General features: G+C 38.7%; 1 non-coding gene across 1 annotated transcript; it reads right to left on the minus strand.

Annotated features, from left to right (window-relative positions):
- Positions 1-10667: 10667 nt before the first annotated feature.
- LOC141675442 (small nucleolar RNA R71) lies at positions 10668-10774 on the minus strand. The gene has a single exon (XR_012556095.1). It is a non-coding gene; the product is annotated as a small nucleolar RNA R71 (small nucleolar RNA).
- Between the last annotated feature and the right edge of the window lie 15605 nt (positions 10775-26379).

The raw sequence follows: 26379 nt of genomic DNA on the forward strand, positions 1-26379 counted from the left end.
ACAATACATCAAACACAACTTAGATCAAGGAAAAGTCAGCCCATAATCTCAAGTTTTTCCAACTCATTCAACCACAAAAATGATCTACTAACCATAACTTAAGATTCATTAACCATTAACCAAGATTCATCTCCAAAATCACCAAAAAACCAACCAAACTATCTAACATACATGGATCTTGCTATATATACATGGATATTTCTATATATACATTAATACATCCATAAACTCATCAAAACTCAAAGTTCAAACTATAAGTTAAAGGTGAAAGTTGTTTATACCTCCTTGAAGCTTCCTAACACAACCCAAGAGCTTTGAATGCCTAAAAAAACCTTGATCCTTGCTTGTATAACCTTAACATTTCATAAAAATGAAGAAAACTAACATTAGTTCTTGAAAGTTACTATTCATCATCACTTTTGATGATTTGTTTGCTTAGGTTAAGAATGAAATTTGACTTCTAAACTTCTACCATGCATTCACTAGTAGGTAAGGAAGCTATGGTAATTACCTTGTGATTTTAGAGAAAGAGAAGCTAAGATTTGGTTTTTTAAAAAAACCAACCGAGAGTTTAGGTGGGGAAGAAGAAGAGAGCTTGCTTGATTCTTGAATTCTAAAGTTTATGAAATGATTTGCTTGGCTAGGATTAATCCTTCGTAAATATCTTCCTTTAACTTTAATAAAGTGATGACATCACCTCCATTACATCATCACAATGACACTTGTCCAAACTTTATGGTTGGATGATGTCACAACCCACTAATTCCATTTGATTAGTGCTTAATTACTTGGCTAATGGTCGTTATCTATTTTACGGTTCGCTTAACTTTCGTTCTCGTTTTTCGTTTGAGGGATCATATCCGGGATCTTATTACTTGGGTTCCCCTAAACCTTTCTCAACATTTTATATTCCTTTTATGATCCTTTCTTATAATCCTTGAATTTAAATCATTTTAATCATGTTACCTTATACTCAATTCTTTCGGTATCTGGTGGATTTTCGGGAAATATCAAAGTGTTCGAATTTGGATTCTGATGATCTTTACATACACTTATATACCATATGGAGTACTAATAAGATATCAGAATATTAATAAAAGAACTCCTATATAGTGTGGCATGAAAAGTTTTCTTAATTAGCATAATCAGTAAAATCACTATTCATAATGGTTACAAAAAGTCCAAAATTTTTGGGGTTATTATAAAGATGCCTATCATAAAACTCATAGCCAGGAAACGGGTAGGAAGCAACCAGCTGTTCCGTAAGATGTTAGGTGTTGTACCTCAGGTAGATCGAATAAGCTAGATTGGTTTTCAGTTGTTTTTGGTCCGGCTTATTTACAAGTATGACTTATGTAAGATAATAAATAAGAAACGAATATTTGGCCGACGGACTAACCTTACTTAAAGGTTATTTTCGCGATAAGACTTAATTACTTTTGGGTTGTAATAATTATCAATTTGTGGATTGATTTACTCTAGTAATGAATGGTTCGTTTCCAAGATAATAACCTACAAGTGTGTGTATGTGTGTGTGATAAGTATGGGGTTGTAAAGGTGTGAGTATTTCTATATTGTGATACGAGATAAGTGTTATAAAGCATTCAAGATATCGTGGCCTCCTAGATCCCCGACCCCGGATTTTGGGGCGCCACAGAAATGGTATTAGAGCCTTAGGTTATCAAATCTAGGAAACGATAGGGTATAAAATACGTAGACATAAGAATAATAAATAATCAATTAGAGCTCAAGTCGAGTTCGCCATCGGGCTATATGGGTAGTCTTGACAGTTTTACCCTCAACGGAATTCCGACTCTAAGTTAGTAACACCTTGCCTATTATGTCAGGTACCGGTGGAGCCTATGGGAGAGGTTGACCCTGTTGGTGATGTTATGGCCCCAGAGCGTGACCCTACTCCCGAGCCGGAGGACCCACCTATTGATGACTCAGATGATGACCCTATTGTGGACCCCCCGGAGGAGGAGACTAACTTCCCTGCCCCCATAGCTGATGATGTTGAGATGCCCCAGGGCGATGGTATAGACTGGACAGGCATAGAGATGTACCATCTCCCGAGCGTTCACCCTCATATACCTCACCCAGGGATGATGAGCCCTTTGTCATACACTGATGAGGACGAGGATGACAAGAAGGATGCCCAGGCCTACAAGTTTCATGACATATCCTTTAATGACCCAGACTCACCTCTACCACCCCCAGCGACCATACATGTAGCAGTGCATGACTGGATAGTGGCTTAGCTTAACGCTGAGATCACCGCGACCTCTGCCCGCATTGTGGAGCTAAGACATGCACTGACTGCCGAGAGAGCCATCAGGCTAGGATACCCAGGGGACTTTAGAGCTACTTTCCCGACCATAGCTCGCATGGAGATTAATGGGATTGAGCTCCGTACCCAAGTGCAGATGAGGATGGCAGCGATGGGAGGATACATCCTAGTAGTTGATGCAGAGCTGATGTTGGCAGGAGCGATGAGGAGGGTTCGAGACCTCACGCGCAGTGACAGTGATTGAGAGGACAATGACTACTTATGGACCTTGTAAAGGGTTGGGTGACTTGTCACCAATTTTGTTAGGATAACTAGTAGTAGATAGCATTCCTAGCCCTTCAAGGTACCTGATATATGTATTTGTATTTCAGTATTCAGGACAAGCGGTTGATGTATTATATCCAGGTCATGTATGAACTCGGATAGTTGTTTTGTCCCCAAGATATAATCTGGGAGACCCTATGGTATATATCTAGCGGTTATTAAGATATTGATTTCCATATTATTGCACTTGTTAAAAAAACATGCTAGATAATAAATGACATGCTTGCCTATGAATAAATTAATCCAAATGTAAATTTTTTTGCAACTGTATTGAAATATTTTCATTATCAGAACGATGCCACCCTGTAGAAGAGGAACCAGGGCACGACCCACAGAATCTGTTAACCAACAACGAAATGGACCTGACCACATAGTAAATGAGGAAAGTGAAGAAGACCTGGACTATAATGAGTATGATTAGGAACAGTATGTCGAAGAAGAGGCTGAGGATACCCATTAGGGAGGGAACTCTATGAATGAGTTTATGAAACTTTTAAGGGCAAATCTGAACCAACAGCCCATTCCGCCACATCCATATATTTCCCAATAGACTATGACCACCCGCGGCCTTTTTAGAGTTGATGGACAGAGTGTTCAAAAATTACCTAGATATATGTGTAATAGTTTTCATAGATGATATTTTAATCTACTTAAAGACAGAGCAAAAACATGCATAACATTTGAGGATAGTCTTAGAAAACTTGAGGAATGAGAAATTATATGCCAAGTTCTCGGAATGTGAGTTTTGGTTGAGGGAAGTTCAGTTCTTAGGACATGTGGTGAGTAGCAAAGGAGTTTTAGTCGACCCCGCCAAGATAGAGGCAATATGCAATTGGGAAAGCCGACTACCCCAACCGAAGTTAGGAGTTTTGTGGGTTTAAAAGGATATTACCGGAAATTCGTGCAGGAATTTGCCAAGATAGCCGGCCCATTGACTAGACTTACCCGCAAAACGGAAAAGTTCGTATGGATAGAGAAATATGAGGAAAGCTTTCAGGAACTAAAAAGAAGGCTGGTGTCAGCACCAGTGCTCACTATTCCTGATGGAAAGGGAGAGTTTGTGATATACAGTGACTCCTCACACAAAGGACTAGGATGTGTGCTTATGCAGCACGGAAAGGTTATTGCGTATGCCTCTCGGCAGTTGATGGAATATGAGATCAGGTACCCAACTCACGATCTAGAATTAGCAGCCATAGTGTTTGCCCTCAAAATTTGGAGACACTACTTGTACGGTGAGAAATGTGAGATTTACACAGACCATAAGATCCTCAAGTATTTTTTTACTCAGAAAGAACTGAACATGAGGCAGAGGAGGTGGTTAAAATTGATTAAGGACTACGACTGTGAAATTTTGTATCACCTAGGTAAAGCCAATATGGTGGCTGACGCCCTCAGTAGAAAAGAGAGACTCAAAATGATGATGACATCTGAGGAGTTGGTAGGGAATTTGAAAAGATGGAAATTGACGTGAGAATAACCGCTAAACGAACAGAAGGATTATTTGAGATTAAGCTAGTGTCGGAACTGACTGAAAAGATACGAGTGAGTCAGGAAAAGAAGATGAATGAAGAAAGAGAAATATTAACTGGTGAGGAAGTCAGATGCGAGAAAGATGAGAAAGGGATCATGAGGTATGCATCCCGAATTTGGATTCCAAATATGCAATAATTAAAGGATGAGCTGCTGCACGAAGGGCACAACTCCAGATATTCGATCCATCCAGGAAGTACGAAAATGTATTGTGACCTTAAGAAATATTATTGGTGGCCAAACATGAAAAGAGAAGTAGCAGAGTGGGTCAGCAAATGCTTGACATGCCAGAGATTGAAGGATGAACATCAGCGATCGAGTGGACTATTACGGCCCCTGGAGATTCCAGAATGGAAATGGGAGTATATAGCCTGGATTTTGTGACCGGTCTACCAAGAACAAAAACCATTCACGATGCCATATGGGTCATCATATATAGACTGACCAAGTCTGCGCACTTCCTGCCGATCAACGAAAGGTACACCGTAGACAAGCTAGTGGATATTTACTTGAAGGAAAATATAGTGAGACACGGCGTCCCTATTGCCATAGTGTCAGATAGAGACCCAAGGTTTAATTCCCGATTTTGGACAAGCTTCCAAGAGTGTGTAGGCACCAGACTAAATATGAGTACTGCTTACCACTCTCAGACATATGGGCAAAGTGAAAGGACTATTCAGACTCTAGAAGATATGCTGCGAGTATGTGCCTTCGACTTTAAAGGGAATTGGAATGACCACTTACCCCTGATCAAATTGGCCTACACCAATAGCTATCACTATAGCATAGGAATGCCTCCGTATGAAGCTCTTTACGGAAGAAGATGTCGCTCTCCCCTATGTTGGGATGATGTTGGAGAACACAAGATAATAGGGCCCCAGTTAGTCCAGTAAACCAGAGAGATCGTGGGACTCATTAGGAAGAGACTGGTAGCTGATCAAGACAGACAAAAAAAGTATGCCGACCAGACCAGAAAAGATAGATAATATGAAGTAGGAGATTCAGTGTTGTTGAAGGTATCTCCATGGAAAGGAGTAATGAGGTTTGGAAAGAAAGGGAAGTTGAGTCCCAAATTCATAGGACCCTTTGAAATTTTGAGGAGAATAGGACCTCTAGCTTACGAGCTCTCCTTGCCTCCTAATCTGCAATAAGTGCACAACATGTTCCACGTGTCAATGCTAAGGAAATACTATGCCGATGTGCGACATGTGATAGAGTATGAGCAGGTAGATTTATAACCAGACCTGACCAACGTTGAGCAACCGGTAAGGGTAATGGACCAAAAAGAACAAGTGTTGAGGAACAAGACTGTAAAGCTGGTTAGAATCTTGTGGAGAAATCAAAATGTTGAAGAGTCAATTTGGGAACTAGAAGACACAATGAGAAATAGATATCCCCACCTATTTTCTAATTGATTCTGGGACGGAATTCTTGTTAGAAGGGAAGACTGTAATAACTCGAATTTTTGAGACTTTGTAAAACACTTAATGAAAAGTAACCCTGACAGATGAGAAAATATTTTTAGCCCACACTATGTTGTGCATGAGAAATTGAGTTTCGGAGTTGATAACATGATTATACGTACCAAATTAGTTTTCGAAGAAAATGAACTTTGAAAAATGACCGTATTCACGAACCATCAAGGATTACGGGAATCACAATATAATTACGAATTTAAAACTCTACCGATTTATATCCAAGAATGATACTTCAAAACATAAAGAATGTACATGAAAGGATTTACACCGCGAACCGTTTACGAGAAATTATTATGAAAATGATTAAGTGACCGAACAAATATGTAAACGAATAAATAAACGTATCAAACTAAACTAACTAACTGAGTCAAGGAAGTAATCATGGCTAGGTTACCAAATAGTAACTTAAGCTAGGTAGGGATGATCACCTAGGCTAGCAAATAGTAACAATGAATAGTACAAGGGAGTACTTAGTTAGTAACCTAGCTTTGAATTTGTGCAAGCTAGCAAAGTTATGTATTAGATATACATATTTAGGATGATATATACACATAAACAAAATCTTCAAGAGAAGCAACAAGAAGCATCAAAGCAAACTCTCTCTCTCCCTCACCTTCTTCCATTCGGCCCAAGCAAGAAAGAACAAGAAATTAAAATCAAAACCCTAAGTTCTAGTCATGGAAAAAATCCTCCATTTATTCTCAAGCTTCATACATCCTAAACTAAGGTAAGATAAATTTTTAAGCTCATTTTATCAAGGTTTGATGGGTGAAATAAATTCAAGAAAGATGATAATGAATAGTATGAATAGTAACTTTTCTTTGGTTATTAATTTTAATGGTTGATCTAGGTTCCAAAAACCCTACTAAGCACTCCCAAGACTTCACCATCATCAAGAACACATCTCAAGATTTCAATAAAGGTATAAATCTTTGACCCATCTTGATTTAAGGTTTAAGTTCAAGAATCTTTTGGAACCTTGTTATAAACTTAGTTTTATGGTTGATTTATTGTAATCTTGATGTTTAGTTAATTAGTTCTAAGGTTGATGATTATTGCCTCAAGAACATGATGTTATTGAGAGGATTTAGTGCTGGGATGATTATTTGATGATTGTTGGTGGTATTATAGAGATTTAAGACGTAAATAAAACTCGGATCGTAATCGTAATCTCACTAAAACGAACAAAACTCAACATTAAGTTTCTGCAGAAAGTTCCGAATATATAAACTGTAGTTTCTTGAAAAATAACATTTGATAATGATATAAAATGTTATAAGGATCGTTTAAGTGCTTGAATTGCTTGATTCCGATTTACGGATCGAAAGTTATGACCGTTTTAGTAAAAGTGAATTACGTGACAAAAACTGCTATGAATTACGAACTTTGGAAATAGAAATGATCTACTTAAGAATATTTATAAATCATGAAATTTTTAAAGAGAGTAGTAAATACAGTTCCTTACCTTTTATAAAAATTTCAAATGAAAATAATGATTTGTCAATTTTATAAAAATAACGTAACCAAGACCGCGCGATTAGAAAACCATTAGAAATCATAAGCGAAACTGACGATGAAAATGTAAACTGGCATAAGGTACTTCGAAAAGGAAGCGTGACATGAATAAGTACTTAAAGGAATAATAAGGGTAAAATAAGTTTGGTGAACGAATAATAAGTAGCATATGAGTACGAGTCGCCATAAATTAAAACAGGATCTAACAAAACGGTTTATATTTATGGTTATAGATTTCCGAGCGGACCCTAGAGCATCCTCCACCTTGAAATACCCAGACAAGTTTCTTTTTGTGAGATGCCCGTTGCTGTGCCCATGAGTGTGGTGCGAGAGTTTTATGTGAACGCCAAGGAGGAGAAGAATGGCTTCACGATGGTGAGGGGGAGGACTTTAGAGTACAGTGCTTATGCTATCAAGACGGTGATTGAGCAGCCTGCGAGGAAAGTGGGTCAGGATACTTGGAACGATAAGACTCCGGAGGACTATGATTTGGATCTCATCATTGCTACTCTCTGTGTGCCTGAGACTCATTAAAAGTTCAAGAGGGGCACTACTGCTTACTCCATGTTCCCTGTTTCGTGCATGAATAGGTTCACATGGGCTTGGAACTCGTTTATTTGTGCTAACATCATGCCATCTTTGCATGTGCATGAGGTTACTGTGGAGCGTGCTCGCCTCCTGTGGGGTATTCTTCAGGGTCATTACATTGATTTGTGGATGGTGATTTATCAGGGGATTATGAGATTCTTGAGAGGAGGTACTACAGGTGTTATTCCGTATGCGTCTGTTATGACGAAGTTATGTGTGGCAGTTGGTGTTCATTGGCTCGCACATGAGCAGCTACAGATTCCCAGTGCTCCTATTGACAGTTCTACGCTGCACAGCATGGTTGAGTGGGGAGGAAGTAAGCCCGATCCTAAGGGGCTTGGTTACACATTTGATCATCTGCCAGGAGGTGTGCTCCATGATCAGATGTATGTTGGTGGTATGCAACAAGCAAATAGAGCAGCTTGGAGAGCTCGGTTAGGAGAGGAGGGTAGTTTATCGCAACAGTAGCAGCAGGAGGTAGCAGGAGCAGATATTGGAGTAGGTTTTGAGTCTAGCTTTTATTCTATTTATAAACTTGAGATTGTTTTGATAAATAGTGAGTCATGATTGCCGATCTAGTTGCGATAGTATATCTGTAAGCATCTGCACACACGCACGTCTCTAGGTTGTAGGTTGATTTGTGAGATTTGATTGATATTTATGCGAATAACTGTATTTGATGAGGTATTGCTTGTTGATTGGTTTAGTTATTCTATGGGGATTGTTGCATTCATATTAGTTGCATTCATGCATTTTTAATTCTTGTTCTTTGAGTCTATTTATTCTTGAGGAAAACCATTGATTCAAGTTTGGGGGTATGTTGAGTAGCATTTATGACACTTTATTACGCTCTAATAAGCTTTGAATTGATGCATTTGTACTCAAGTTGTTAAGTGTTTTAACGTGTTTTCGAGTGTTTTTGCATTTCATGCATTATCTAGGTAATCAGGTGAATTAGCATTGTTTTGGTGCTAATTTGGTGTCAAAGTGGTGTTGGAATAAAAGCTCGTTGGAAGTCGGCTCAAATCTGTAAGAAAAATGAAGAAGTCAAGTTCTTGCAGAAGCCCAGCGCGCCCGCGCTAATCAAGCGTGTGGCCGCGCCCAAAGTACAGAAAGCCAGCGCGCCTGCACTGATCAAGGCGCGGTCGCGCCGTGTCGGGATGACAGATTCCTGTTTCTACTTGGTTTCTGAGAGAAAGAATTCTACACTGCATGGGGCTGCTATATAAATATCTTTAGGTCATTTTTAATAAATCATCAAGCTATATCAAGCCAGAGACATATCAAGGAGAGTCGTAAGAAGACCATATTAGCACAAATCAGCAAAGACGAAGAAGACCTTGTTTTTACTTGTGAACCTTTGTTTTAATTGTAACTTGGATGTTAGTTTTCTTATTTGTGAACTTTACTCTTGTTTTGTACTTAGTTTTATTTATTTGTTATAAAGACTACATTTGTTATATCATGCTTTCATCGAAACCCACGTTGATGATGAGTCTGATTATGGGCTAATCGTTATCATGGGGTTCTAGCAGATTTATTAATGGATTTCTTTAGTTAAATTTTTTTGATGCCTTAGTATGTGGTGATTGATAGATATCCTAGTATTGGTTGTGTGTATTCGTCTTATGAGCGTCGCGAAGTTATAAGATAGTGTGTTAATTTTTAATGAAGCGAAAGTGAATTTAAGGATTTAGAACTTGTCATGCTAGCATAGTTTTATGTATTTATTATGCATGATTCGTAGGTAATTTTAACCATCTTACTTGCCCTATGTAATCAAGATAGATAACTTGTGCTTAAACCGTTATGTTGTCAAATGCTATAGACATATAGGGTCTCAATATAATTGGTGTCTATTCATCTTCAATCTCGTTTGTGGATGTCTGGTAGTATGGTACTCGTGCAATGAAAATTGGCGTTTATCAGTTTCGTGTTGTCTGATTAGTGTCATCACCTTTGCATTCTAAGGTTAAGAACAATAAGGCTATTGAATAAAGTATTTATGAAGTTAGAATCCCATGTTTGTCATATTTATTATTTCAACCAAACTTATTATCTTAGTTATAATTGTTAGTTTAATTCTTAGTTATAAATAATCTCAATTTGTTATCGTCTTAGCATTGAATAATAATTATACATAGTTGCTTAAGTGCGTGAATTAATTAGTTAACCAATACAGTCTATGTGGGAATGAACTAGAAATGATTCTATACTACTTGCGAACTCGTATACTTGTGTGTATTATTAACGCGTGTTTAGCGACTAACAAGTTTTTGGCGTCGCTGCCGGGGACTGCAGTGTTAATTTATAGTTTATGTGCTTTCCATCAGTGGTCGTTAAATTTCATTTACTCGGACATTGTTACTTATTTGTTCCTTATCTTATTTCAGGTACTCTAGCGAGGGTGTATGCATACGCATTCGCGTACTCGTAAGAGAACATTGGATAAAGCCGATGAAGAACTTGTGGTGGTTCGAAGGGAAGTTTTTGAGGAAGAAAAGAAGGTAGAAGAAGAAGAGAAAGTCGATGAACCAGTTTTAGTAGAGATGGGTGATCAAGCTGAAGATCCTAAGGCTTTGATGGACTATTCTCAGCCTAAGATCAATGACATTCAGTCAAGCATCATCAGGCCAGCCATCAGGGCTAATACTTTTGAGATCAAGTCAAGCACGATCCAGATGATATAGAACTTAGTTCAGTTTGGGGGTTCTCCTAATGAAGACCCCAACATGCACATCAGGGATTTTATCGAGATCTGCGACACTTTCAAATTCAATGATGTGACTGAAGATGCTATCAAGCTGCGACTTTTCCCATTCTTTCTAAGGGACAAAGCTAAGTGTTGGTTACATTTTCTACCGGTAGGGTCTATCACCACTTGGGAAGATCTTGCTGAAAAGTTTCTCATTAAATTCTTCCCTATGGCAAAGACGGCTGCAATCAGGAATTCTCTTACTCAGTTAGCTCAGTAAAATGGGGACTCTTTGTGTGAGGCTTAGGATCGATATAAGGAGATGCTAAGGAAGTGCCCACACCATGGCATGCCTGATTGGATGATTATTAACTGTTTCTACAATGGATTGGGTGCTACTTCTAGACCCATGCTTGATGTAGCATCAGGAGGAGCCTTGTGGGCTAAAATCTACGATGAAGCTTATGAACTTATTGAACTGATGGCTGCTAATGAGTACCAGAATCCTTCCGAGAGACTGACTCAGGGAAAGGTAGCAGGAATTCTGGAGTTGGATTCAGCAACTGATATAGCTGCCCAACTTAAGGCTTTGACGATGAAGGTGGACACTTTGGCTAATTATGGAGTTAATCAAATCGCTAGTGTCTGTGAGCTTTGTGCTGGTGCCCATGAGACTGATCAATGCACAATTTCTAGTGAATTAGCTCAGTTTGTGAGCAACTTCCAGCGATCGCAGCAACCAGTGCTAGCTACCTATCATCCCAACAACTGCAATCATCCTAATTTCAGCTAGAGCAACACTCAAAATGCAGTTCAACAGCCTTATCAACAATATCCAGTGAAGCAGTACAACCCCCCTGGTTTTCAGCAACCACAATATGCACCGAGACAACAACTCCAGCCGCAACAAGGTAATGAAAAATCTGAATTAGAGGAGTTGAAGCTGATGTGCAAAAGTCAAGTTGTTTCTATCATGACCTTGGAAAATCAATTTGGGTAAATTGTCAATTCCTTGCTAAATTATCAGCCTGGTACACTACCTAGTGACACTGAAGTGCCAGGAGAGAGGGTAGCTAAGGAACATGTAAAGGCAATCACTTTAAGGTCTGGAAGGGTTGTGAATCCTGAACAAACTCAAGTATTGACTGAAGAAGCTGAGGCTGAGAAAGAACTGGAGCAGCAGGAAGTAGAAGTGGAATCAAGGAAGACTACTGTTAAGCACACTCCTTCTGAGGGTAATACAGGGAAGAAACAGATCTTTCCTCCATTGCCTTTTCCTAAGCGGCTACAGAAGAAAAAGCTGGACAAGCAATTTGAGAAGTTTCTGGAGGTGTTCAAGAAACTTCATATCAATATACCTTTCAATGAGGCTCTTGAGAAGATTCTTAGTTATGCAAAGTTTATGAAAGGTATTCTCTCTCGGAAAGTGAAGCTAGATGATTTAGAGACAGTCGCTCTTACGGAGGAATGCAGTGTTGTGCTGCAACAGAAGTTGCCTCCAAAGCTTAAGGATCCAGGAAGCTTCACTATTCCGTGTACTATTGGAAAAGTGTGTTTTGATAGATGCTTATATGACTTGGGAGCTAGCATTAATCTGATGCCATTATCAATCTTCAAGCAGTTAGACTTACCTAATCCAAAACCGACGTATATGACCTTGCAGCTAGCCGACCGTTCTATTACATATTCGCGAGGTATTGTGGAGGATGTCTTGGACAAGGTTGATAAAATCATCTTCCCTGTTGATTTCGTAATTCTGGATTTCGAGGAGGATAAGAAGATTCCCATAATCTTGGAAAGACCCTTCTTGGCAACTGGCCGAACCTTGATAGATGTGTAGAAGGGTGAGCTTACAATGCGAGTGCTGGATCAGGATGTAACTTTTAATGTGTTCAATGCTATGAAATTTCCTACGAAAAATGAGGAGTGCTTAAAGGTGGAGTTGGTCGATTCTGTAGTTACTTCAGAATTTGATCAATTGCTAAGGTCCGATGCCTTAGAGAAAGCCTTATTGGGAAATTCAGATAGTGAAGATGACGAAGGTGAAGAACAATTGCAGTATTTAAATGTTTCTACATGGAAGAGGAAGATAGATATGCCTTTTGAATCTCTTGGAATGGAGGAATTGAACAAAGCTCCTAAATGCCTCAAGCCATATATTGAGGAAGCTCCCACTCTTGAGCTTAAGCCTTTAACTGAGCATTTGAGGTATGTGTTTTTAGGTGATGCATCTACTTTTCCTGTTATTATTGCATCTGACCTTTCAAGTAGTGATGATGAAAAGCTTTCGAGGATTCTGAGAGAGTTCAAATCGGCAATTGGCTGGACTATAGCAGATATAAAAGGAATCATCCCTTCTTACTACATGCACAAAATTCTGCTAGAGGAAGGTAGCAAGCCTACGGTTGAGCAGCAAAGAAGACCTAATCCAATCATGAAGGAAGTAGTGAAGAAGGAAATTCTTAAGTGGCTAGATGCAGGAATCATCTATCCTATATCTGACAGTTCATGGGTATGCCTGATTCAATGTGTGCCAAAGAAAGGTGGTATTACTGTGGTAGCAAATGAGAATAATGAGCTTATTCGTACTAGAATAGTCACGGGGTGGAGAGTTTGCATGGATTACGGGAAGTTGAACAAGGATACAAGGAAAGATCACTTCCCTCTTCCTTTCATTGATCAGATGCTTGACCGATTGGCTGGGCATGATTACTATTGTCTTCTGGATGGCTATTCAGGTTACAATCAGATTTGTATCGCTCCAAAAGATCAGGAGAAAACTACCTTCACTTGTCTATTTGGTACTTTCTCTTTCAGATGCGTTTCTTTTGGTCTATGTGGTGCACCAGCCATATTTCAGAGATGTATGATGGCCATCTTTTCTGATATGATTGGCCAGAATGTGGAGGTATCCATGGACGACTTCTCTGTATTTGGCGATTCTTTTGATGAATGCTTGCAAAATCTTGGACATGTTCTCAGGAGGTGTGTTGAGACCAATCTGGTTCTCAGTTGGGAGAAATATCACTTAATGGTGCGTCAGGGCATTATTCTCGGGCACAAGGTTTCTAGTAAGGGTCTAGAGGTGGACAAATCCAAGGTGGTGGTCATTGATAATCTTCCTCCACCCATTTCTGTTAAGGGAATTCGCAGTTTTCTTGGACATGCGGGCTTCCACAGGCGTTTCATCAAAGACTTCTCGAAAATTTCAAAGCTATTGTGCAGTTTGCTAGAGAAAGATGTTCCTTTCAAGTTTGATAACGAGTGCCTTGCACTTTTGAGACATTAAAGAAGAGTTTAATAATGGCACCGGTCATAACTGCACCTGATTGGAATGAACCTTTTGAGATGATGTGCGATACAAGTGACTATGCAGTTGGAGTAGTTCTTGGACAGAGGAAGAACAACATATTCCATGTGGTCTACTATGCTAGTAAGACTCTTATTGGTGCTCAACTGAATTATACTACTACGGAGAAAGAACTTTTGACTATTGTCTATGATTTTGAGAAATTTTGATCTTATCTACTTGGGACTAAGGTGACAGTTTTCATTGATCACGCTGCAATTCGATATCTCATCTCAAAAAATGACTCGAAGTCTAGATTGATTAGATGGGTTCTTTTGCTTCAAGAATTTGAACAAGAGATCAAGCTCAAAAAATGGACTGAAAATCAAGTCGCCGATCATCTCTCGCGCTTAGAAAATCCTAATGCCATTTTATTGGATAAGACATTTATAAATGAATCTTTTCCCGACGAGCAGCTTTTTGGAGTGTAAGAAGAAGAACCGTTGTTTGCAGACATTATGAACTACCTTGTGAGTAATATCATGCCTCCCGACTTATCTTATGCTCAAAAGAAGAAGTTTCTACATGAAGTAAAGTGGTATATGTGGGATGACCCGTTTCTCTTTCGACAAGGAACTGACCAAATCATCAGGAGATGTATTTCTTATAGCGAAACAGGGGGGATCTTGCGAGATTGCCACTCAACGACTTATGGAGGACATTATGGTGGAGAAAACACAGCAGCTCGTGTTCTTCAAGCAGGTTTCTTTTGGCCGACATTGTTTGAAGATGCTCATTAGTTCATTTTGAAATGTGATCGATGTCATGTGTGGGTAATATATCTAAGAAGGATGAGATGCCTCTTAATGTACTTTTAGAGGTTGAGGTCTTCGATGTTTGGGGAATTGACTTTATGGGGCCATTTATCTCATCTTGTAACAATCAGTATATCTTGTTGGCGGTTGATTATGTATCAAAATGGGTGGAAGTTAAGGCGTTGCCACCTAACGATGCGAAAGTGGTGCTTAATTTTCTTCATAAGTAGATATTCACAAGGTTTGGAACTCCAAGAGTCATAATCAGTGATGAGGGTTCGCATTTTTACAATCGCAAGTTCACTGCTATGATGAAAAGGTATAATGTGAATCATCGCATTGCTGCAGCTTATCATCCTCAAACAAATGGTCAAGTTGAGGTGTCTAAGAGAGAGATCAAGCACATTTTGGAGAAGGTCGTGTTTCCATCAAGGAAAGATTGGTCTTTGAAGCTGGATGAGGCTGTTTGGGCGTATAGAACAGCATATAAGACTCCATTGGGAATGTCGCCTTTTAGTTGGTTTATGGTAAGGGGTGTCCTTTGCCTGTGGAGATCGAGCATAAGGCTTATTCGGCTTTGAAGAAATTGAATCTTGACTTGGATGCGACTGAAAGAAGAGGATGCTTCAATTGAATGAACTCGACGAATTTCAACTTCAAGCTTATGGGAACAACAAAATGTAGAAGGAGAAAGTCAAGAGGTGGCACGACCAAGGTCTAGTGCTCAAATCATTTATGTCGGGGCAACAAGTTCTTCTGTTCAACTCTTGTCTCCGTCTTTTTCCTGGAAAGTTGAAGTCAAGGTGATCAGGACCCTTTATAATCAAAACTGTGTTTCCACATGGAGCGGTGGAAATTTTTTAGAAAGATCCGGGCCAAGCATTTAAGGTAAATGGTCAGAGGTTGAAGCATTACTATGGTGAAACGGCAAACCGTGAGGTGGTTAGTGTCGTTCTATTATCCGTTTGACCTCAAGGTTCTACATTGAGCTAGCGACGTAAAAGAAGCGCTTCTTTGGAGGCAACCCAAGTATGTTGTACATAAGTAGGTAGAGGAAGCAAGAAAAAAGGAGAAAAATACAAAAAAATCAGAAAAAGAAAAAAAATTCAGGGCCAACTACAGAAGCTGGGCGTGCCCGCGCTGATCTAGCGCGCGACCGCGCCGTTTTCCCAGTAACCAAGCGCGCCCGCGCTGATCTAGCGCTCGACCGCGCCGGTTTTCCAGAGAGTAAGCATGCCCGCGCAGTCCTAGTGCGCGGCCGCGCCAGGTCCTTGTAAAAAAATAAATAATAAAAACAGCAGTTTATAAGGTAATTTCGGGTTTTTTACTCAGAAATCAATTCCTACCCGGTTTTTACTCTTCTGCATCCCATAATTCCCTCTCCAAATCAAACCCAATATTCCCACGATTCCCACAATCAATTCCCACTTCTATTCCTTATTCAATTATAACCTCTCCACCTATATATATACACACTTATATACAAACTTTTCCACCACTTCATAAATTCTTAAACACAAATCTCTCTCAACACTTAATTTTTATTCTCTCTCATTCAATCCCAATGGCATCGAAGAGGCAAAGAACGCAAGTAGACAGCAGCACCACCGATTCATTAAGTGTGGGTGGTGTGAGGCCCAGGTTTTCTACCCCTGAGGCTGAGGAGGAGTACACGAGGCTTCTCTCGAAGCCTATTGCTAATAAGCGAGGTTTTCTGCCATCAGGGAAGGATGGTAAGCTATTGGAGATGATTCTAGAGATGGGCTGGGTTTCTTTTTGTGAGATGCCCGATGTTGTGCCTATGAGTGTGGTGCGGGAGTTCTCTGCGAAGGCCAAGGAGGAGAAGAATGGTTTCACGGTGGTGAGGGGGAGTACTATAGAGTACAGTGTTGATGCTATCAAGACGGTGATTGAGCAGCCTACGAGGAAGGTGGGTCAGGACACTTGGAACAATAAGACTCCGGAGGACTATAATTTGGATCTCATCATTGCTACTCTCTGTGTGCCTGAGACTCATTGAAAGGTCAAGAGGGGCACTACTGATTACTCCACGTTCCCTGCTTTATGCATGAACAAGTTTGCATGGGCGTGTAACTCGTATATTTGTGCTAACATCATGCCATCTTCGCATGTGCATGAGGTTACTGTGGAGCGTGCTCGTCTCCTGTGGGGTATTCTTCAGGGTGATTACATTGATTTGGGGATGGTGATTTATCAGGGGATTCTGAGATTCTTGAGAGGAGGTACTACAGGTGTTATTCCGTATGCGTCCATTGTGACGAAGTTGTGCATGGCAGTTGGTGTTCATTGGCCCGCACATAAGCAACTACAGCTTCCCAGTGCTCCTATTGACAGTTCTACGCTACATAGCATGGTTGAGTGGGGAGGAGGTAAGCCCGATCCTAAGAGGCTTGGTTACACATTTGATCATCTATTAGGAGGTGTGCCCCGTGATCAGATGTATGCTGGTGGTATGCAACAAGCAAGTAGAGCAGCTTGGAGAGCTCAGTTAGGATAGGAGGTTGGTTCATCGCAACAGCAGCAGCAGCAGCAAGAGGCAGCAAGAGCAGATATTAGAGATGGTTTGAGCTCGACACAGTATAGGCGTCTATCTAGGAGGATGGATGCGATGCACGACATCCATAGTCGGTTTGCACACGATCTTACCCAGGCACTTGGGACAACATTTAGAGCCATCGGAGTTGACATCCAGTGGCCAGTTTTTGTTGAGGATTTTGTGTATCCGCCTCTAGACACGCCTGACACTCCACCCGTTGAGGGTGAGGATCCCGATTCACAATAGGTATGCCTGATTCCTTACTATTACCTTCACTGAGTACAGTAAATATTTTAAGTTTGGGGGTAGTAGTTGAAGGAACATAGTTTTGTGTGAGTCTCATGTAGTTGCATATTTCATGATAGTTTAGTTCATATAGTTGCATATTTTGCCATGTATTTTTTTTTGGTAGTTTTATGATTTTTTTGTTCATGTAGTTTCATGCATTTGTATTATAACATGATCCCTCAGATAATTTTCCGATTAATGGGTGATATTGATGCTAGTGTAGTGATGTCGTATTTAGTGATGTTGACTCTTATCGAATTAATTTGCATGCTAGAGACACTTGTATTTCACTAAGTCTTATAGGTTGCTAGAGTGCTAGATCATGATCATGGTTTGTTTGTTTGTCAAGGTTAATCGCTTGTTTATATTTAGAATTTAGGATATTCTCTTAATAAAAAAAGACATGGATATTTAGGAATTGGAAAAAAATGCATGTCATTGCTAGTTGTGTGGCAAGGTCTCAAATGGCTAGTAGCCGGCTCATATTTTTATGAGTAGTCTAGGGTTGAGCGAGATGGAGCGAAACACACTCGTTCAGAAATTCGTTGAAAAAGAAAAAAAAAAGAAAAATAAAGAATAAGTGCTATGTATAATTGATCGCGAGTGGGCTCTTTAGTACTCGAGTTATTAAGTTCTTAGGGGACTTTATGCCTAGTAACCTAAGGCTTTTATAGTCTGGGATCCGCTAACCTAACACTCGCTACACGGGTACTATTGTATAAGTCTTTTTTGGACCTCACTCATTGCACGATAAAATAAGGTTACTTGTGTTGTTTTGTTATGAATAAAAGCGTGAGTCCATGTTAAACTCCGATATCAGAATTGAAGTTTTATCAGTTATTTTAAGTCTAGCTTTTATTCTATTTATAAACTTGAGATTGTTTTGATAAATAGTGAGTCATAATTTTCGATCTAGTTGCGATAATATATCTGTAAGCATCTGCACACATGCACGTCTCTAGTTTGTAGGTTGATTTGTGAGATTTGATTGATCTTTATGCGAATAACTGCATTTGTTGAGGTATTGCTTGTCGATTGGTTTAGTTATTCTATGGGGATTGTTGCATTCATATTAGTTGCATTCATGCATTTTTAATTCTTGTTCATTGAGTCTGTTTATTCTTGAGGACAACCATCGATTCAAGTTTGGGGGTATGTTGAGTAGCATTTATGACACTTTATTACGCTCTAATAAGCTTTGAATTGATATATTTGTACTCAAGTTGTTAAGTGTTTTAACATACTTTCGAGTGTTTTTGCATTTCAGGCATTATCTAGGTAATCAGGTGAATTAGCATTGTTTTGGTACTAATTTGGTGTCAAGGTGGTGTTGGAATAAAAGCTCGTTGGAAGCCGGCTCAAATCTGCAAGAAAAATGAAGAAGTCAAGTTCTGGCAGAAGCCCAGCGCGCCCGCACTGATCAAGCGCGCGCCCGCGCCCAAAGTACAGAAAGCCAGCGCGCCTGCACTGATCAAGCGCGCGGCCCGCCGTGTCAGGATGACAGATTCCTGTTTTGACTTGGTTTCTGAGAGAAAGAATTCTACACTTCATTGGGATGCTATATAAACATCTTTAGGTCATTTTTAATAAATCTTCAAGCTATATCAAGCCAGAGACATATCAGGGAGAGCCGTGAGAAGACCATATTAGCACAAATCAACGAAGACGAAGAAGACCTTGTTTTTACTTGTGAACCTTTGTTTTAAGTTGTAACTTGGATGCTAGTTTTCTTATTTGTGAACTTTACTCTTGTTTTTTACTTGGTTTTATTTATTTTTTATAAAGACTACATTTGTTATACATGCTTTCATCGAAACCCACGTTGATGATGAGTCCGATTATGGGCTAATCGTTATCGTGGGGTTCTAGCGGATTTATTTATGTATTTCTTTAGTTAAACTGTTTTGATGCCTTAGTATGTGGTGATTGATTGATATCCTATTATTGGTTGTGCGTATTCGTCTTATGAGCGTTGCGAACTTATAAGATAGTGTGTTAATTCTTAATGAAGCGAAAGTGAATTTAAGGATTTAGAACTTGCCATGCTAGCATAGGTTCATGTATTTGTTATGCATGATTCTTAGGTAATTTTAACCATCTTACTTGCCCTATGTAATCAAGATAGATAACTTGTGCTTAACCGTTATATTGTCAAATGCTATAAACATATAGGGTCTCAATATAATTGGTGTCTATTCAGCTTCTATCTTTTTTGTGGATGTCTGTTAGTATGGTACTCGTGCAACGAAAGTTGGCGTTTATAAGTTTCGTGTTGTCAGATTAGTGTCATCACATTGCATGCTAAGGTTAAGAACAATAAGGCTATTGAATAAAGTATTTAATGAAGTTAGAATCCCATGTTTGTCATATATATTATTTCAACCAAACTTATTCTCTTAGTTATAATTGTTAGTTTAATTCTTAGTTATAAACAATCTCAATTTGTTATCATCTTAGCATTGAATAATAACCATACATTGTTGCTTAAATGCGTGAATTAATTAGTTAACCAATACAGTCCCTGTGGGAACGAACTAGAAAAGATTATATACTACTTGTGAACTCGTATACTTGCGTGTATTATTAGCGTGTGTTTAGCAACTAACACCCGAAATTAAAATCCCCAGCCTCAGGGATGAGCAGAGCTGCATCCAACCGGCCCCTAGCTGCTAGGACTTTCAACATGACCGTTCAGGACGCTATCCGGAACACTGACGTGATAGCAGGTACCCTTTTGTTAAATTCCGAACATGTGAATGTCATATTTGATTCTGGAGTGACCAGTTCTTTTATATCTCAAAATTTTGCTAAGAAGATAAAACTTAACGCCATACGCTTACATGAGGTATTACAAGTGGAAATAGTAAATAGAGAAATAATTCCTATAATTCAAGTACACCCTAAATACAAATTGAAATTAGAAGGGAAAGTCTTTGAGGTTGACTTAATCCCATTTGCAGTAAGAGAATTTGATATAATCTTAGGAATGGATTGGTTATCCAGTAATGGAGCGCAGATAGATTGTGAGCGGAAGAGAGTAAAGATAAGAGTGCAAAATGGAAAGGAAATAGTGTTCAAAGGTCAGCAACAGACACAGAAATTTATGACCATGCTTCAGGAGAAGAGATTGTTAAATAAAGGTAATGAGTCCTACTTGGCTTATATGCTGGATACTAAGAAGGAAGTTTCCAACATACATGACATACCCGTAGCGAATAAATTCGAGGATGTGTTTCCAGAGAACTTACCAGGATTGCCACCCGATAGAGAAATAGAATTTGCTATAGAACTAGCACCAGGGATGGAACCAGTGTCCAAGGCCCCTTATAGGCTAGCCCCAGTTGAGATGAAGGAACTAGCTTCTCAACTGCAAGAGTTATTAGATAACAGGATGATAAGACCCAATGTGTCACCATGGGGAGCGCCAGTACTATTCGTAAAAAAAAAGGATGGCAGTATGAGATTATGCATAGACTACCGGGAGTTGAATAAGATGACTATCAATAATAGGTACCCTCTCCCTAGGATTGATGACCTATTCGACCAACTCAAAGGTGTTGTACACTTTTCCAAAATAGATTTGAGAACAGGATATCACCAGTTGAAAATCAAACCTGAGGATATACCTAAGACTGCTTTTCGCACTAGGTATGGACACTATGAGTTCTTGGTCATGTCGTTTAGGCTAACTAATGCACCTGCAGCCATTATAGATTTGATGAACATACTGTTCAAAAAGTACCTATATATATGTGATAGTTTTTATAGACGATATTCTAATCTACTCAAAGATAGAGCAAGAACTTGCACAACATTTGAGGATAGTCTTAGAAATTTGAGGAATGAGAAATTATATGCCAAGTTCTCGAAATGCGAGTTTTGGTTAAAGGAAGTTCAGTTCTTAGGACATGTGGTGAGTAGCAAAGGAATTTTAGTCTACCCCGCCAAGATAGAGGCGGTATCCAATTGGGATAGACCGACTACCCCAACCGAGGTTAGGAGTTTTGTGAGTTTAGTAGGATATTACCGGAGATTCGTGCAGGAATTTGCCAGGATAGCCGACCCATTGACTAGAATTAGCCGCAAAATGGAAAAGTTCGTATGGACAGAGAAATGTGAGGAAAGCTTTCAAGAACTAAAAAGGAGGCTGGTGTTAGCACCAGTGCTCACTCGCTCCGATGGAAAGGGAGAGTTTGTGATATACAACGACGCCTCGCACAAAGGACTAGGATGTGTGCTTATGCAACACGGAAAGGTTATTGCGTATGCCTCTTGGAAGTTGAAGGAATATGAGATCAGGTACCCAACCCACGATGTAGAATTAGCAGCCATAGTGTTTGCCCTCAAAATTTGGAGGCACTACATATACGGTGAGAAATGTGAGATTTACACAGACCATTAGAGACTCAAGTATATTTTTACTCAGAAAGAACTGAACATGAGGTAGAGGAGGTGGTTAGAAATGATTAAGGACTACGAATGTGAAATTTTGTATCACCCAGGTAAAGCCAATATGGTGGCTGATGCCCTCAGTTGAAAAGAGAGACTCAAAATGATGATGGCATATGAGGAATTGGTTGGGAATTTGAAAAGATGGAAATTGACGTGAGAATAATCGGTAAAGGAACAGAAGGATTATTTGAGATTAAGCTAGTGCCGAAACTGACTAAAAAGATATGAGTGTGTCAGGAAAAGAAGATGAATGAGAAAGAGAAACATTGACCGGTGAGGAAGTCGGATGCGAGAAGGATGAAAAAAGGATCATGAGGTATGCATCCCGAATTTGGATTCCCAATGTGCAATAATTAAAGGATGAGCTGCTGCACGGAGGGTACAACTCCATATTTACGATCCATACTGGAAGTACGAAAATGTACAGTGACCTTAAGGAATATTATTGGTGGCCTAACATGAAAAGATAAGTAGCAGAGTGGGTCAGCAAATGCTTGACATGCCAGAGAGTGAAGGCTAAACATCAGTGACCGAGTGGACTATTACGGCCCCTAGAGATTCCAGAATGGAAATGGGAGCATATAGCCATGGATTTTGTGACCGGTCTACCAAGAACAAAAATCAATCACGATGTCATATGGGTCATCATATATACACTGACCAAGTCTGCGCACTTCCTGCCGATCAATGAAAGGTACACCGTAGACAATCTAGTGGATATTTACTTGAAGGAAATTATAGTGAGACACGACGTCCCTGTTGCCATAGTGTTAGATAGAGACCCAAGGTTTAATTCCTGATTTTGGAGAAGATTCCAAGAGTGTGTAGGCACCAGACTAAATATTAGTACTGCTAACCACCCACAGACAGATGGGCAAAGTGAAAGGACTATTCAGACCCTATAAGATATGCTGCGAGTATGTGCCATCGACTTTAAAGGGAATTGGAATGACCACTTACCCCTGATCGAATTTGCCTACAATAATAGCTATCACGCTAGCATAGGAATGCCTCCATATGAAGCTCTTTATGGAAGAAAATTCCGCTCTTCCCTATATTGGCATGAGGTTAGAGAACACAAGATAATAGGGCCCGAGTTAGTCCAACAAACCAGAGAGATGGTGGGACTCATTAGGAAGAGACTGTTAGCAGGTCAAGATAGACAAAAGAAGTACGCCGACTAGATGAGAAAAGATAGAGAATATGAAGTACGAGATTCAGTGTTGTTGAAGGTATCTCCATGGAAAGGAGTAATCAAGTTTGGAAAGAAAGGGAAGCTGAGTCCCAGATTCATAGGTTACCTTTGAAATTTTGAGGATAATAGGACCTCTAGCTTACGATCTCGCCTTGCCTCCTAATCTGCAACAAGTGCACAACGTATTCCACGTGTCAATGCTAAGGAAATACCATACCGATGCGCGACATGTGATAGAGTATGATCATGTAGATTTACAACCAGACCTGACCTACGTTGAGCAACCGGTAAGGGTAATGGACCAAAAAGTACAAGTACTGAGGTATAAGACTGTGAAGCTGGTTAGAATCTTGTGGAGCAATCAAAATGTTGAAGAGTCAACTTGGGAACTAGAAGACGCAATGAGGAATAGATATCCCCATCTATTTTCTAATTAATTTCGGGACGGAATCCTTGTTAGAGTGGAAGACTGTAATAACTCGAATTTTTGAGACTTTGTAAAAAGCTTAATGAATAGTAACCCTGATAGACAGGAATTTTTTTTATCCCACATTATATTGTACATGAGAAATTGAGTTTCGGAGTTGATAACATGTTTATACATACCAAATAAGTGTATGTAAACGGTTTTAGTTTTCGAAAAAAATGAACTTTGAAAAATTACCGTATTCACGAACCATCAAGGATTATGGGAATCACAATATAATTATGAATTTAAAACTCTACAGATTTATATCCAAGAACGATACTTCAAAACATAAAGAATGTACATGAAAGTATTTACACCGCGAATCATTTACGAGAAATTATTACGAAAATGATTAAGCGACCGAACAAACGCGTAAACGAATAAATAAATGTATCGAACTAAACTAACTAACTGAGTCAAGGAAGTAATCATGGCTAGGTTACCAAATAGTAACCTAAGTTAGGTAGGGATGAATAGTATAAGGGAGTACTTAGCTAGTAACCTAGCTTTGAATTTGTGCAAGCTAGCAAAGATATGTATTATATATGCATATTTAGGATGATATATACACAAAAACAAAATCTTTCAAGAGAAGCAACAAGAAGCATGAAAGCAAACTCTCTCTCTCCCACACCTTCTTCCATTCGGCCCAAGCAAGAAAGAGCAAGAAATCAAAATCAAAACCCTAAGTTCTAGTCATGGCAAAAATCCCCCATTAATTCTCAAGCTTCATACATCCTAAAATAAGGTAAGATAAATTTTTAAGCTCATTTTATCAAGGTTTGATGGGTGAAATAAATTCAAGAAAGATGATAATGAATAGTATAAATAGTAAATTTTCTTTGGTTCTTGATTTTAATGGTTGATCTAGGTTCCAAAAACCCTACCAAGCACTCCCAAGACTTCACCATCATGAAGAACACATCTCAAGCTTTCAAGAAAGGTATAAATCTTTGACCCATCTTGATTTAAGGTTTAAGTTCAAGAATCTTTTGAAACCTAGTTATAAACTTAGTTTTAGTGGTTGATTTATTATAATCTTGATGTTTAGTTAATTAGTTCTAAGGTTAATGATTGTTGCGTCAAGAATATGATTTTATTGAGTGTAGTTAGTGTTGGGATGATTATTTGATGATCATTGGTGGTAGTATAGAGATTTAAGATATAAACGAAACTCGGATCGTAAGAGTAATCTCGCTAAAACGAACAAAACTCAATATTAAGTTTCTGCAGAAAGTCACAATTGTATAAACTATAGTTTCTTGAAAATTAACACTTGATTATGATAGAAAATGTTATAAGGATCTTTTAGGCGCTTGAATCACTTGATTCCGATTTACAGATCAAAAGTTATGACCGTTTTAGTAAAAGTGAATTACGCGATAAAAACTGCTACGAATTACAAACCTGCGAAATAGAAATGATCGACTTAAAAATATTCATAAATCATGAAATTTTTACAGAGAGTATTAAATACAGTTCCTTAAGCTGTATAAAATTTTTAAGTGAAAATAATAATTTTTCAATTTTATAAAAATATCGGAACCAAGACCGCGCGATTAGAAATCATAAGCGGAGCCGACGATGAAAATGTAAACGGACATAAGGTACATCGAAAAGGAAGCGACCGTGACATGAATAAGTACTTAAAGGAATAATAAGGGTAAAATAAGTTGAAAGAACGAATAATAAGTAGTATATGAGTACAAGTCTCCGTAAATTAGAACGGGATCTAACGAAACGGTTTATATTTATGGTTATAGATTTCTGAGCGGACCCTAGAGTATCCTCCACCTTGAAATACCCAGGCAAATTTACGAACTTAACTCCATATAATGTTGTATTGTCAAAGTATTGTTTTACTATATTTTGCATAAATGCCATACTTGCCATGACACTAAGTATTTGAGTTTTCGCGTATATAGCGATAGGGTTACAATATATATGTCGTAGAATGTCTTAACGCCGTCATGAGTGTGATGTATGATTATAAGATCGAAAGCCGGCCAGAGTTTTAAAACGAAAACCCTAGAATCATTCCGGAGATGTTTGGACGGTTAAAGTCCGCACTTATTTTATTCCAAGGGACTCGATGTTCACTTGCGAAACATTAAATACCTCGAACTTTTATTAAAATGATTTCCAAAGATCGTATTCCCTCAACTATATTTAATTACTCGAATAATGGATATTATTTCATTTATTCATTTAATATAGGAGAATTATTCTCCAAGGATTATTTATTTCGAACTCGATTAATTATTAAAGATTACTTTAATTACCTAAACATAAATGAGTTGAGGAATATTATTTCAAATATTCTTTTAAAATATAACTATTTGAGGTTTAATTAGTTAATAATTATTATTTAATTATTAGTTATTTATTAAATAATTTAATATGATTTAAAAATCATAAAACCTTATTTAAAATATTTTCTTAAATTTCAGAAAATCATTCGAATAATTTTAGATCGTCGAAGAATAATATCTCGACTTATTTAAATATTTTGAATATAGTTTTAAAAGAAACTCCCCTTTATTTAATTATCTATTGACAACGGTCAACTCACATCCTTAGTACTTCCTCCGAAAATTCTCAGAAGTATATATATATATATATATATATACACGGATAAGATAAGTTATTTCTATCAACAAGCAAAATGCTTGGGGAACTTCGATGTGGTTTGACTTCTCGAGATATGATAGGATTCTTTTAAGGACTTGGAAGGGTAGACTCTAGTACTATGTGTACTAGGGAGACTACCAAAGGTACCGCAGGCGAAGGTACTCTGTGTACTCAGGAACTTGTGAAGTATGTGTATAACCAAAATAGGACACGTAGCCCGAATGCGGCAAGGGTGATAACCGGGATACGGAAGTGTCATC

This window comes from Apium graveolens, chromosome 7 (genome assembly GCF_009905375.1).
Source record: "Apium graveolens cultivar Ventura chromosome 7, ASM990537v1, whole genome shotgun sequence".
Classification (NCBI taxonomy): Eukaryota; Viridiplantae; Streptophyta; class Magnoliopsida; order Apiales; family Apiaceae; genus Apium; species Apium graveolens.